The sequence below is a fragment of the Myripristis murdjan genome, chromosome 7, assembly GCF_902150065.1.
Source record: "Myripristis murdjan chromosome 7, fMyrMur1.1, whole genome shotgun sequence".
Classification (NCBI taxonomy): Eukaryota; Metazoa; Chordata; class Actinopteri; order Holocentriformes; family Holocentridae; genus Myripristis; species Myripristis murdjan.
The window spans coordinates 8,379,984-8,392,382 of record NC_043986.1 but is presented as its reverse complement, the minus strand read 5'-3'; the positions used below and the strand labels follow the sequence as shown (position 1 = coordinate 8,392,382).

Here is a 12,399-nt window from a genome sequence, read left to right as displayed (position 1 = left end):
GGATGCAGGGAGGGAAGAAAAGGGGACAGACAGAAAGAAAGGTGAGGAGGGATAGGAGGAGAAAACAGACAAGGAAAGAAGACAGAAAGAGAGAAGAAAGAGAAAAAGTCAAGGAGGGAAGAGCAAAGAGAGACAGGTGGAGCAGGAAGAACGAAGAAAGAGAGAAGGACACATGAGAGTTAGAGGAGAGGAAATAAGGAGAGAGGGAAGGAGAGGAAGTGAGAGAGGCAGGAAGACAGAAGAGGGACGAATAGAGAGAGTAAGAAAGCCAAGAGAGGATGCATGTGTGTGTGTGTGTGTGTGTGTGTGTGTGTGTGTGTGTGTGTGTGTGTGTGTGTGTGTGTCCACAGGAGGGGTCACAATGCTATTAGCAGTACACAGTAGTTACACCGTGTCCTAAGCCTATTTCGGCCCTGCTGCCTGCCTGCATGCTTACACTACCAGAGGGAGAGAGAGAAAAGGGAGGCGGAGGACGAGGAGGAGGAGGGAGAAGGAGAGAGAGGAGGAGAAAATGAACAAGCCGAGAGGTGAAGAAGAGAAAGGAGCCGATTGTTTTTGCCTGCAGGGAGAGAAAGAGTCTCCCTGGCTTGCAACCAACAACTCGGAGCCTCCCTGCAAGGGGAAGATGAAAGGAGAGAGGGATGGAGAGACGGAGATGTTTTTTGGGAGGGCCAAGACCCGGCAACCCCCCCCCCCCCCACCACCATGTTTTAGAGAGTAAAGTGACTGCAACACAGAAACATCAGTGGCTTTTGCCCTTGTGTGTCTGACAAGGGCAACGTGAGGAGAGAGAAGGACATTACCAACCTAAGTGTCTGAAATTGTAAAAGAAAGGGGGGAGAAAGCAAAGTGAGGGAGAGAAAAAGTGGAGGCAGAGAAGGTGAGACAAGAGGCGAGGTGATGAAGAGGAGGGAGAGAATAAGGAAAGACGGGATGGATTGGAAGGGCGAGTCAGGTTGGAACAAGCATGGAGGGGGAGAGAGACAGAAGGGGCGGGATGGTTGGAGGGAGAGTGGATGAGTAAGTGAGCGAGTGAACCTCGAGGGCAACACTCCAGCGACGGTGCGTAAAAAGCGCGTAAAACGTTGGACTTCACTGCCCTCTCACCCGGTTTGTTAAGGAAAATCCATCAGCTGTTAAACCCATTTAAGGCGCCGAGCTGTTTTGTTGCTCAAAAGTGCGGAGATAAAAATCTCTCTTGGCTCTCAGGTGCGACGGCTTCGTTTCCAGTCAAAAACAAGAGAAAGAAAACAGCGCTGTCAAGACAGGCCGCCGTTCGGCTGGGAGCGTTAGGTGTGGAAAGAGGAGTGAGGGAGGAATGGCAGGTGATGCCTACGGAAAAAAAACAAGCTGCAGGATTTCACTGACAGTTTTTAACCATCCAGCAAGCCTTTTAAAAGGTTAGACTTCTACAGTGACGGCATCTGTAATAATCTTATTTGTTACATAAGATACTCCATGCATTTGTGAAATATTGCATTAACAAATCACTCTTTAGGTCTTCAAGTGCAATTTCTTTTAGTACAGTCACAGCCAAAATACTAAACAAATCCTAAAAAAGCCATTAAAAACTTCAAATTGATTGGTTCCATAAAAATACATAAGAAATTTTGAGTATTGGGTCATTTTGGTACCACTGATGAAGGTCGTTCTTTTTATTAAAAGACACAATTTTTGTTGCCAAGCTTGGTGTCTATATAAAGCCAGCACATCTGAAAGTTCTTCAGACACAAAAATGGCTAAAATAAGGAACCTAACGCAGGAAACACGCCTGAAGATAAAGATTAAACTGTCAAGAATTTAGTTTTGTTAGTTTTTCTTGTAAACGATAAAAAAATTATATATATAATTTGTATTTGTTTGTATCTGTCTAATGCAGCCACACCTTTTGAAACACAAAAAAGATTTTTCCACAAATATTTCATGATCATATTTGAGATTGTGAGATTGTGTAAAATGTTAAGGCTTTTTTCCACCACTATATAGTTGGACAATAGGGTTTGTACAGTTTTGGCCTGAGGTCGATGAAAGGTCACAAGGTGAGCAAAGTCGACAAGGTTCATCCTCTGGGTAGCAGGGATGTGCTTTCCACCTTGCATGGCGATCCACCCAACAGATCCTGAGATTCCAGATTTGCTCATTTTGGTCAGTGGGTGGCGCCAGAGTTAAGGCCATGAACTCACCAAAGTTAACAGGGTTCATTCTCTGTGGAGCACGGGCGCACTCGGTTAAATACCTGACAGTCTGTGCATTACTTTTAGAGATCGTATGCAGTAAAATGCTTGGCCTGAGGGTGGCGCTAGAGGAAAGGTCATAAGGTCAAAACAATCAAGGGAGATCTTCCTTTGTGGAGCATGAATGCACTAATTACACGATGTAATCTGTGACATTTTGGCATTTTGGTGCAGCAAGCAGTCACGGGGTCACCAAAAATGACCAAATTTCACACGCCCAATTGATTTCAAAGTATGTTTGGGTAAAGTGTTGACAGCAGGGCAAAAACACACTTTTTTCGACTTACTTTAATTTAAGGTTTTATACATTGTGTCTTTCTGCAGTTTCCCAGTGCTGTTCCTTCTGTGCTTTTATTATTTAGTGGCTTTTAGTTATCGGTGTCTTGGTCTCAGTCAAAAGTGCCATATGAATCAAAGTTATTATTTTGCTCGTGTGTGAGGCTGCGCCGAGATATGAGTGATGCTTCGTTTCCACTGAAAACAAGGAAATGAATGTTGTAAAGATGGCTCTGCAGTGGACTGGAAAGAGAGGATGGGAAATGAGCGGGAGGGGAGGATGTTGAACGCTGTGCTCTGATATAATTTATTATAATGGTAATTTTGTAGATACCATGAGAAATTTGTTCAAATTCTGCTTTGTATGGCGCTTCGATCACGCTGACATGCCTTTGAATTGACTTGAGTGATTTACTGGAATGGATTCAGGTCAGGTTGACAGATGAAGACAGACAGATTGAAGATAAGGTCATGCAAAATTAATTTAAACGTTAATAAAGTTGAAGCAGACTAAATTTACACGAGCACATCAGAACTGAGATGTTATCAGTCGGTGGCAAATGATTTGATTCACTCTTGGCTGTCATGACGTGACACATGTCAGCTAATTTGCCCCCCGGTCGTGTAAAGTCATGCAAAGGTTGTGTAAAGGTCATATCTGGATCAGAGCAGAATTAAAAATCAGGCCTCTTGTCTCCATATAAACCCAGCTTAGGAGCACATTCTTATTTACAGCACTGGCCTTGGGGGAAGGCTAGTTACAGGGGTAAATGAGGGTTACACACAAATACACACAGGGACACACACACACTCGCAGTACCATGCCAAGAGAGGCAGCTATAAGCCAAAAGTGGCTGTAGGTCTTTACGGGGCTTAAGCAAGAAAGAGAGAGGGAGAAAGTGCAGGGCAGAGAGCCTGGTCGCTCTGAAAGAGAGGGAGTGAATTAAGGAGCTGGGGAGGCTACTGCTCTCTGCTGGTAGCTGGTGTCCTGCCATCTGGCTCGGCACCATCAACAGAAACTCTGCCAGCCCGCTAACCCATGGCTAGTATTTTTTCAATTTGGCTAAATTATCCTCTCCGGCCGGAGTTTGAATGGGTTCGAATGGAGCTTAACGGAAAATTTATCGAACCGGGAGTCAACTAAACCTGCCGGGCCGGTGCCCAGAATGCAAAAGTTGTGGCCCCTGGCTGGTCTGAGTCAGAGCCACGAGTCAGTCAGGATATAGCTCTCATGATGCACGGAGAGCTGCTTTGCCTGCAGCCAGAACAGGGAGTGGTAACTGAATTAATATTATTGTGGATAACTTGATACAGTACGTTGCAACGAATAAATATATCAAAACGCCGCTGGAGGAAAGCCTCTATATATTTCTCAAGTGCTGCCAAGGCATCATGGCGGTAGGAGCGCTGGCCTCAGCCTCCTGTCTGCTACGACAAGCTGTGAGAGAAAGAGGGGGAAGAGAGTGAAGGAGCCACCGAGGCGAGGGCACTCCGCTGGTAGCTGGTCGCCGGCCATTTGGCCCCGTTCAAGCCAGAAGCAGCAGTCAGTCAGGAGCTCACAGGGCCGCCTCTGGTCTCCTGACTGGAGCCGCTCCAAACTGCTCTCTGTGGGAAGACAACTCACTCAAGACTCCTGAATGGAGCCGCAGAGCAGATTTACCACCAGCTTTCCAGAGAAGAAAAGCAAGTGTCTACACTATCGCTTTAGGAAGATCTTTAGCCTTATAATGTCTCAGGAAGGGTTAGGCTAAGACACAGCTGAAGTCTTTGGCCTTGACACAGTTTTTTAACCCCTTGATTTCTATTTCTGTGTTGAAGCTACAGTGCACTTCAATTGAGTGAAACATTCCCTGCAGCATTACATCAAACAGAACATATTTAGACAGATAGATCTATAGATAGATAGATATACTTTATTGATCCCAACCAGGGAAATTCTCGAAGTATAGATAGTCTTATGCATCATTTTATACACATTTCCCTTTAATTCAACAGGACAAGGTTTGAGATCTTTGAAGATGCGGGATCTCCGCTAGAGTTTAAAATAAAGTTTGGTGGGTTTGAACAAAGCAGTGTACATTTCTAATGTCGAATCCATCGTGTGCCACAGAATTAAAGTTATTTTTTAAATGAATAAATTAAAGTATTTTACTTTTTGGCCTTTTTTTGACAGTTTTAGAACAACAGAGTGACTTGGAGTACTTTTTTCAAACACCTAAATCAATGATCTGCCATATGTTATACAGTTCTCCGCTATTCCTGCTCTTCATTTTGGGGTTTAGAAAAACACTTTATCTGCACTCCCATTAAATTGTTTTGAATAAGGCAGCCACATAAATACCTCCACTGTACTTTTCAAATGATAATTTAACGCACTTCATGGACGGATGCAGGGACCCCAACGAACTCACCTCTCCCCGCGTTTCCAGGGCAACCGAATTCCGAAAAGAGTTCCAAACGTTCCAAGCCGGGATCAGCGTCCACCTGAGCCCATCATGCCTCTGACGCCACTGACTGTTTCCATAGTTACTGTAGGTTTTTTTTTTTCTTTTTTCTTATGCTTCTCACCGTTTGCCCATTGCAGGAGAGATAACAAAAAAAAAAAAAAAAAAAAAAGATTTCAGGTTCCTCTTTTTACTACAGAGAGTCCAAACGAGACACACACTCTCATACTCATTTATTCACTGTGTAGAGAGTGCTTCACACACACCTACACATACACTCACTGAGTCCTTGCTGTGTGCCTGTGAAACAACCATGGTCAGGAGTGGGTATGTCTGATCAAATCAAAATTCAATGTCAATGTATAGACAAATTCAGTTTGAACAACTGAAGCTGAGCATGCAGACTGAAAAGTTTAAAGTCAGGCAGCAAAAAGAGCAAATTAATGAAAGTGTGTGTGAAGCAGGTAGAAATTCCTGTCTAAAATCCTTTATCCAAAGCTGTAAAAAAAAAAAAAAAAAAAAAATTCCAGGTTAATTCCAGTAGTGGGACCGGTGCCTGGGAGGCAGAAAGAGAGCAGCAGCAAAGTCCCGCTCCGGTGCAGAAGTCCAGCGAGTCTAAAAAAAAAAAAAAAAAAAAAACTCCCAAAGCAGCCGGTGTGCGAATTAAAAGGAGGCGCAGTAGAAAGTTCAGTATTCCCCAGTCTGCAGTCAGCACTACTGATGAACGGCTGCACTCCGGCTCCACTTAGAAAAACACACAACTGCACACACACACATGCTCACACACACACACACACACATAAAACTCTTCTTAACATGCACACGCGAGTTCACACACTCAAACACACACAGACTCACTGAGCACTGGGTGAGCGGAGTAGAAGTGCTCAGAGGGAGAGCAGGCAGGAATAATGGACTTAATTCAAGAGGAGAGAGAGAGAGAGAGAGAGAGAGGGAGGGGTTGAAGAGAAAAGGGAAAGGTGGGAGGTAAGAGGAGGGGAGTAGAAAGGGGCAGGGACATGCACTGTGCCGGTCTCTCTCTCTCTCTCTCTTTTGCGCGTCTGTGCATGTGTGATATCCGCACTGGTGAAATGATAAAAGTCCGTCCTCCTCTCCCGCATCATGACTTTGCAGAGGAAAAATGCAGCCTAACCTCAGCAAAACTGCCACTTACGCACAACTGACAAAAATTTGCAATCGGAATGCAATCTGTAAGTGAATCAGGTCTGTCGGTGAAAACCATGTAGACTCCCATTTCAGCATCAAATCACACGCTTATCCCACATTTTGTTATGTAAGTTTTTGCATGGTGTAAGATTTTAGACTTGTGTGTCCGGTGCTGTGTTGTTGTCTGATGCTGCATCTTTTTATTCCGCTGTTAAGTGGCCGAAAGTAAATCCACTGAATTCACTGAGTGACGTTCTAATTATAGCCGCAGCGGTGTTTATTGTGCGCTCTCAAACAGAAGTGTTAAGCTGTCAGGTTTCAACGTCGAAGCTTGAAAATACACGAGCGTGGCCGTCTTTGTCGACTCGGTGACTCGCGGAAATTTTAAACGAACATACCGGGAGAAATCCTGCACAGAAAAAGGAGAGCTCACATCCCTCTCGCATTAAGATAGATGGATAGATAGATACTTCATTCATCCCGAAGGAAATTCACAGTTTTCAACAGTATCCACAGATTACAAGATTAAATAAATAAAAAAAATAAAAAATAAAAGATGACACTCGAGATCTAAGTACCCAATGTGCAAAAAATTAAGCTCCATTACGTGGCTGCAGCTGCGCTCCATGCATGTGCATCGTGTTTGGGAAATGGGATTACACCCTAAAACAAAGTGGCACCAGAAACTCAATGCAAATTCACCATTCCCCCTTTTCTTTTTTTTTTTTTTTTTTTTTTTTTTTAAATGTGTTGATGTACTTTACTGTGGAATACGCTATAGATATATATATATATGGATTAAACGGGTCAGCTTGGATAAAGATCACTGCAGGCACAAATGACAGATTAGCAGCCTTGTGACACATACACAAAGTGTTGAGAGAGAGAGAGAGAGAGAGAGAGAGAGAGAGAGAGAGATGCAGATTAACAGATAGCAGAGAGCCGGTGTTGACAGCGGAGCCTCAGCTCGGCCGTATGCGGCGCACATGTAGGCCGATAAGCTGCTGTGCATGTGCATAAGAGGGTAATTGGCATACATTTACAGCACATGAGGGTTTACATCATCCTCTGCGCATATCTGAGTTTAACTATAGGTCAGCTATTCATTTTCGACGGACACGCAAAATGTATGCGAAAGCCCGGTAAGGGGTGGAAAAGCTATTGCAAGAGCTTGTTAGGCAATGTTTCAAAATGATAAGCCCCCATCCGACAAGTCTGATCCAAAGCAGCGTGTGAGATTTTGTGAAGCCGTTTCAGTGTAAACCTCATTCTGTGGTCGTATCTCAAGTAAAAAACAAAACATAATAACAAGCACTTCAAAGTAAGACATGGACAATAGGCTTGATAATTCAGCTATAAAACTGCAAAGCGTTTAAAGTGGAGCGCTAAATGCTGCCAGAGGAAGTGATAGCAGATAACTTGTAATTTTGTGCATTATACAGTTTCACACTTACTTCTGTTTTATGTACTGAGATCCACTAGAAACCTGTTTTTTCAAGTGTGTTTTCATGTGGATATCTCAGAACATTAATGCAAATCTTAAGTGTTGAATCAAAGTAAAAGTAAACAGAAAATATATATATATATATTTCTTCCTAGAAAATAAATGAGAATATACATGCAGTATAGTTATACTGTAGAGGGATGGGAGGATAGACTGTAGAAGGACTTGTCTGACCTGTGTGTGTGTGTGTGTGTGTGTGTGTGTGTGTGTGTGTGTGTGTGTGTGTGTGTGTGTCAGGGTTGCCAGGCACAGCCCTGCACTTGCTAAAGGAATGAAGGCCAAAAGAGTCAGACAGCTGGGAAAAAGATGGACACACACACACACACACACACACACACACACACACACACACACACGCACACATGCACGCACGCAGACACACACACCCCTAGAAAGCCTCTCTCACCAGGGACAGGTTCCCATAGATATACAGCTAGGTCATGGGTCACACATTAGGGGGTTTCACTGTGTGTGTGTGTGTGTGTGTGTGTGTGTGTGTGTGTGTGTGTGTGTGTGTGTGTGTGTGTGTGTGTGTGTGCATGTCAGTGTGTTGACTGATTGATTGACCTTATGCATTCATTGTATATACTCGCATGTTTATGCCTTGCAGCTCTTTCATATGTATGAGCCTGTGTATGATTAAAGATATTCACCTCTATGAATGTGTGTGCATGAATGTGTGTGTGTGTGTGTGTGTGTGTGTATGTGTGTGTGTGTTTTCAACCCACTGACTGCCCCCCACTGACCCTCTGTCATAAACCAGTCTGATGTCTCTGTGCCAGTCTATGGGCTGCACAGTTAGTGCTGTGGTGCGGACAAAGGCTTTTGTCTTAGCCGAGCCTCTCTGCTATTCAGACAGATGAGCGCTCACTTTCCTAACGGTGTCTGAGTGGATCTCTGCTTCATTCACTTTGGTCGATGAACCAAAATGATCTGAAGGTACTTGTGGGACAACAATCAAACGGGGATCTCCCACGTGGGAACCCCCCGCTGGTCTCTGGAGGTGTTTTGTCTCTGATGGATCGACTGAACATTTAAAGTCACAGTTTGGCTCTTTCATGGCACCTTAAGGAATTATAATGTAGCTTATACAAACTGATCACTTATAATATCTTCTGTATTATCGAGTAACATGCTTAGGATAATGAATAAGCCGCACTTGTTTACAGTGAAGCTGCATTAGACTTCTCCATCTCAATACAGGCATTCAGAATGTAGCAGCAGATGAACTGTGCTCATTTAAAACACTTTTATCTATTCGAAAAAGGCGTGCTGCTGTGCTGTAAATTTTACAATTCATAGTCTGAAGCGATGATTATTCACAAGAAACTTGGTTATGAACCAGGTCATAACCAAAGCAGTGACTGCTTAATGGATCTCCATTTGTTACAGTTCATTAAAGATGAAAGAGGAAAATAATACTTTTTCACAGACGGATGTGGTCAGAACAATTGGAGCAACTGACCCATAGAATACAAAGCAAACATTATTAGTTAGGACAACTAATAATGATTAACATTAATAGTATGGACAAAAGATGCCACATGCTTTTCATTACAACTTATTATTCCACCACTGGCTAATGAAAACTCCACATTTTTCATGTTTGACCATTTTATTTGCCTATTCTAATGAGTAGGAGCCAAAACAGCCTAAAACTGATATTTTTCCTATCAAACATGAGGATTGCTGTTGTGTAAAACATGCCATAAGTATATTAAGTGGGATCACTCCATCCTCATCATCAGAGCTCTCAGCTTTCATTGAGTAATTACTGAGGTTGCCACGTCTCTTATGTTACGTAATATTGGAGGAAGAAAACAGCTACAGCATTATTTACTGCACTACACTGTTTCTTTGAGTACTTCGTGTGTGTACGTCTGTTGAGTTATCTAATCTTCGTTTACTTGAACAGGTTTAATTTTTAAACCTAATAGTAGTTCATTAAACGGAAGCTATTTTGTTATTTTCTGCTGAACCAAGTCAGGGTTACGTAAAGGGCCTTTATAGCAAACCGATTTGCCACAAGCAAATCAAGCAACAGGGAACAAAAGACACAAATTCATTTACAAAGGAAAAAAAAAAAAAAAAAAAAAAAACTAATTACCCTGTTCACCTCCTGCTTCAGAAACTAACTTTGTTATGATTTAGGGGAAACGATTCAAAGTGAATGCAATTAAACTTTGTGCAGTTTTGGGGAGTGCACAAAATTGCTTTTTTGATGAGGGTCAGATTATTTAACGACGGTTCAGGTTTACTATTGCTGTTTAAACTGTTCATATTTCTGTTTTTTATATATTCCTTGTTTATAGTGTATATGTTGCTTGCTGCTATTTATCATCTGTTTATACTGTAAATTTGCACATTGCCCACATCTATGCACATTGTATACATCGATGCACACTGTTTTTTTGGTTTTTATGCACATTGTTTTTTGCACATTGGGTACTTAGATCTTTAGATCTCGAGTGTCATCTTTTATTCTTTATTTTTTATATTCTTTATTTTTTATTTACTTAATCTTGTACTCTGTGGATACTGCTGAAAACTGTGAATTTCCTTCGGGATGAATAAAGTATCTATTTATTTTCTACAGATACTCCAACTCAATTTAACCAGAGCTTATTGGTGTCATAAGATGATTAAGGCACTACTGCTTTTATGTTATATAATGACGAATATGCATACCATAACACAATTAGCACCACTAGGTGCGTGCACACACACACACGGATTATGTCATTTCTGTAAAAACACTACTGTTTTAGACTGCCACTACATAAACACACTTCTATAGGAGTTAATACACATTCCAGAGGATATACAAACCTTTAGCCAGGGTAAACATTATAATCTACTCACCAGCTACAATAACTCCGGCCTCAGTGCAGCTTTAAAATGGGAACAGCCAAGTAGCTTCTATTCCTGGTACTTAATGGAAATATAACTTTTGAACTTGGCTCCTTGCACCACAAGGGGGAGGCCCTAAAATGTCTCTTTCAGGTATTGAAATAAGCTATGCCAACAATGAGGGCATATTATAATAATATTAACAGAGCAATAAATCACCTCTGCTGAGCCACGCTGAAAGCAGCCATTACCTAAATACACAGAAATAAAAGAGATAATAAACTGACTTCAGCTTTTGGAAACACAAGTGCATTAGCATTTTCCAGGTGCTCGGGTGGGGACAAGACACGATTGTACTGAGCAAAACTAATTTAAAACACTGGAACACAACTGTGATGTTTTTACAGTTCACCTTCATATGTACATACATGCACTACTTATACATAGGGTCAATTCAATTCATCAATGTGCAATATCCTGAAGTGTGATATTTCAGCTGCTAATAACTTTTCTTTTTCATTATACTTTTTAAACATATTTTTATCGTATTTTTTTATTGTATTTTGTCGTATTCTTAAATTCCAGCTGCACCTTTGCATGTATATTTTCATAACCGCACTACTTGCACATAGGGTCACTGCAATTTCCCAAATGTGCAACATCCTCAAGTGCATAATATCTCAGTGGCTAATAACTTTTACTTTTTCGGGATATTGTTTTATATCATGTTTTATAGGTTACAGCAAATACATATATTGTATATATTTTATTTATATATCAGGCACCTTAAATAGTTTAGTTTAGTTTACCTCTTTTGGTTTTAATTATTTTCCATTAGTTTAGATTGAACTCTTCTATTTTTAAAGGCAATTTGTTATGTAAGAATGCACTGTCAGGACGATTGCTCCTCAGTTTTTTGAAAATGTGTATTTGTGTCTTTTGCTTCTTATGCTTTCCGTCCACACTGCGCCATTTTTAAAAACGTTCCTGTCCACACTGATACGCTCAACAAGACAAAAACCAATCAACTCAAAGGGTTTGCCCCGACACACCACTTCACTGCCCTCTTTGCTGCACAAATTTTGTCATATCCTCTATAGCCCATTACTCGGCATCATCACCATCATCTGTGGTCACTCGCTGTCCTCACTCTAGGGCCTTGTGGGTCTCCAGGTGGGTGAAGAGGCCGATCCTGGAGGCTCATATTTTGGCACAGTGTGGGTAGGCATGAGTGTTGGTGGTCATGGGTTTAGTTTGGGTCTTTTTGGTGGAAGTTCCCTCCTTCCCAAGTGTGACTTTGTCTTACAGTTTAGCACCTTCCTGGACTATTTTTCTGCATGTCGTCCTGTTGTGTCCTCCCAGGTGTTGAGGTCTATGTGGCACTTCACGTTGATGTTGTCCTCATACCTTTTCTTCTGACCTCCAGTGGTACGTTGTCCAATGAAACTCCAGGAATATAGGACTTGTTTTGGAAGACGAGAGCTGGGTATACGGATGTCATGTCCAGTCCATCTGAGCTTGTGTTGGGGCGATGCTGGCAGTGATGATGGGGATGTTGGTGTTGGTATGTCCATCTTCCCAGCTGATCTTGAGGATTCTTCTTCTGATGCCGTGCCTCTTGTGTCTTTACTTGTTGCTGAATGTGGTCCAGGTTTCTGATCTGTACGGTGGGCAGCACGATCGCTTTGTAAACCAGAATTTTAGCCCTGAGCTGGAGGTAACGCCTTTCAAAAACCCCTTTGAACCTTTTAGCTGAACACATGAAGGATGACAGGATGTCAAAATCCCATCAGACTTCTGAGCGAGATACACCCACATGGCTTTGGTTAGGGTTATGGTTGGGCGAGGGCCTCCATCAAAGCTGTTTCAGCAGACAAATTTTCTGACAAATCACCAAAGCACATATGGGCGTACCCTGCCGGTA

General features: G+C 42.2%; 1 protein-coding gene across 3 annotated transcripts in view; it reads right to left on the bottom strand.

The window, feature by feature from the left end:
- sema3b (sema domain, immunoglobulin domain (Ig), short basic domain, secreted, (semaphorin) 3B) overlaps window positions 1-12,399 on the bottom strand; it is a 110,434-nt gene that overhangs the window by 41,597 nt on the left and 56,438 nt on the right. The window contains exon 2 of one of the 3 annotated variants that reach the window (XM_030055903.1): window positions 3,033-3,045. The exons of 1 other annotated variant lie outside the window; for it this stretch is intronic. The gene's annotated coding sequence lies outside the window, so the exon portion shown is untranslated. Of the gene's footprint in view, window positions 1-3,032; window positions 3,046-4,921; window positions 5,025-12,399 lie in introns of those variants that run through there. One more of the 3 variants, XM_030055902.1, reaches the window with a different exon arrangement.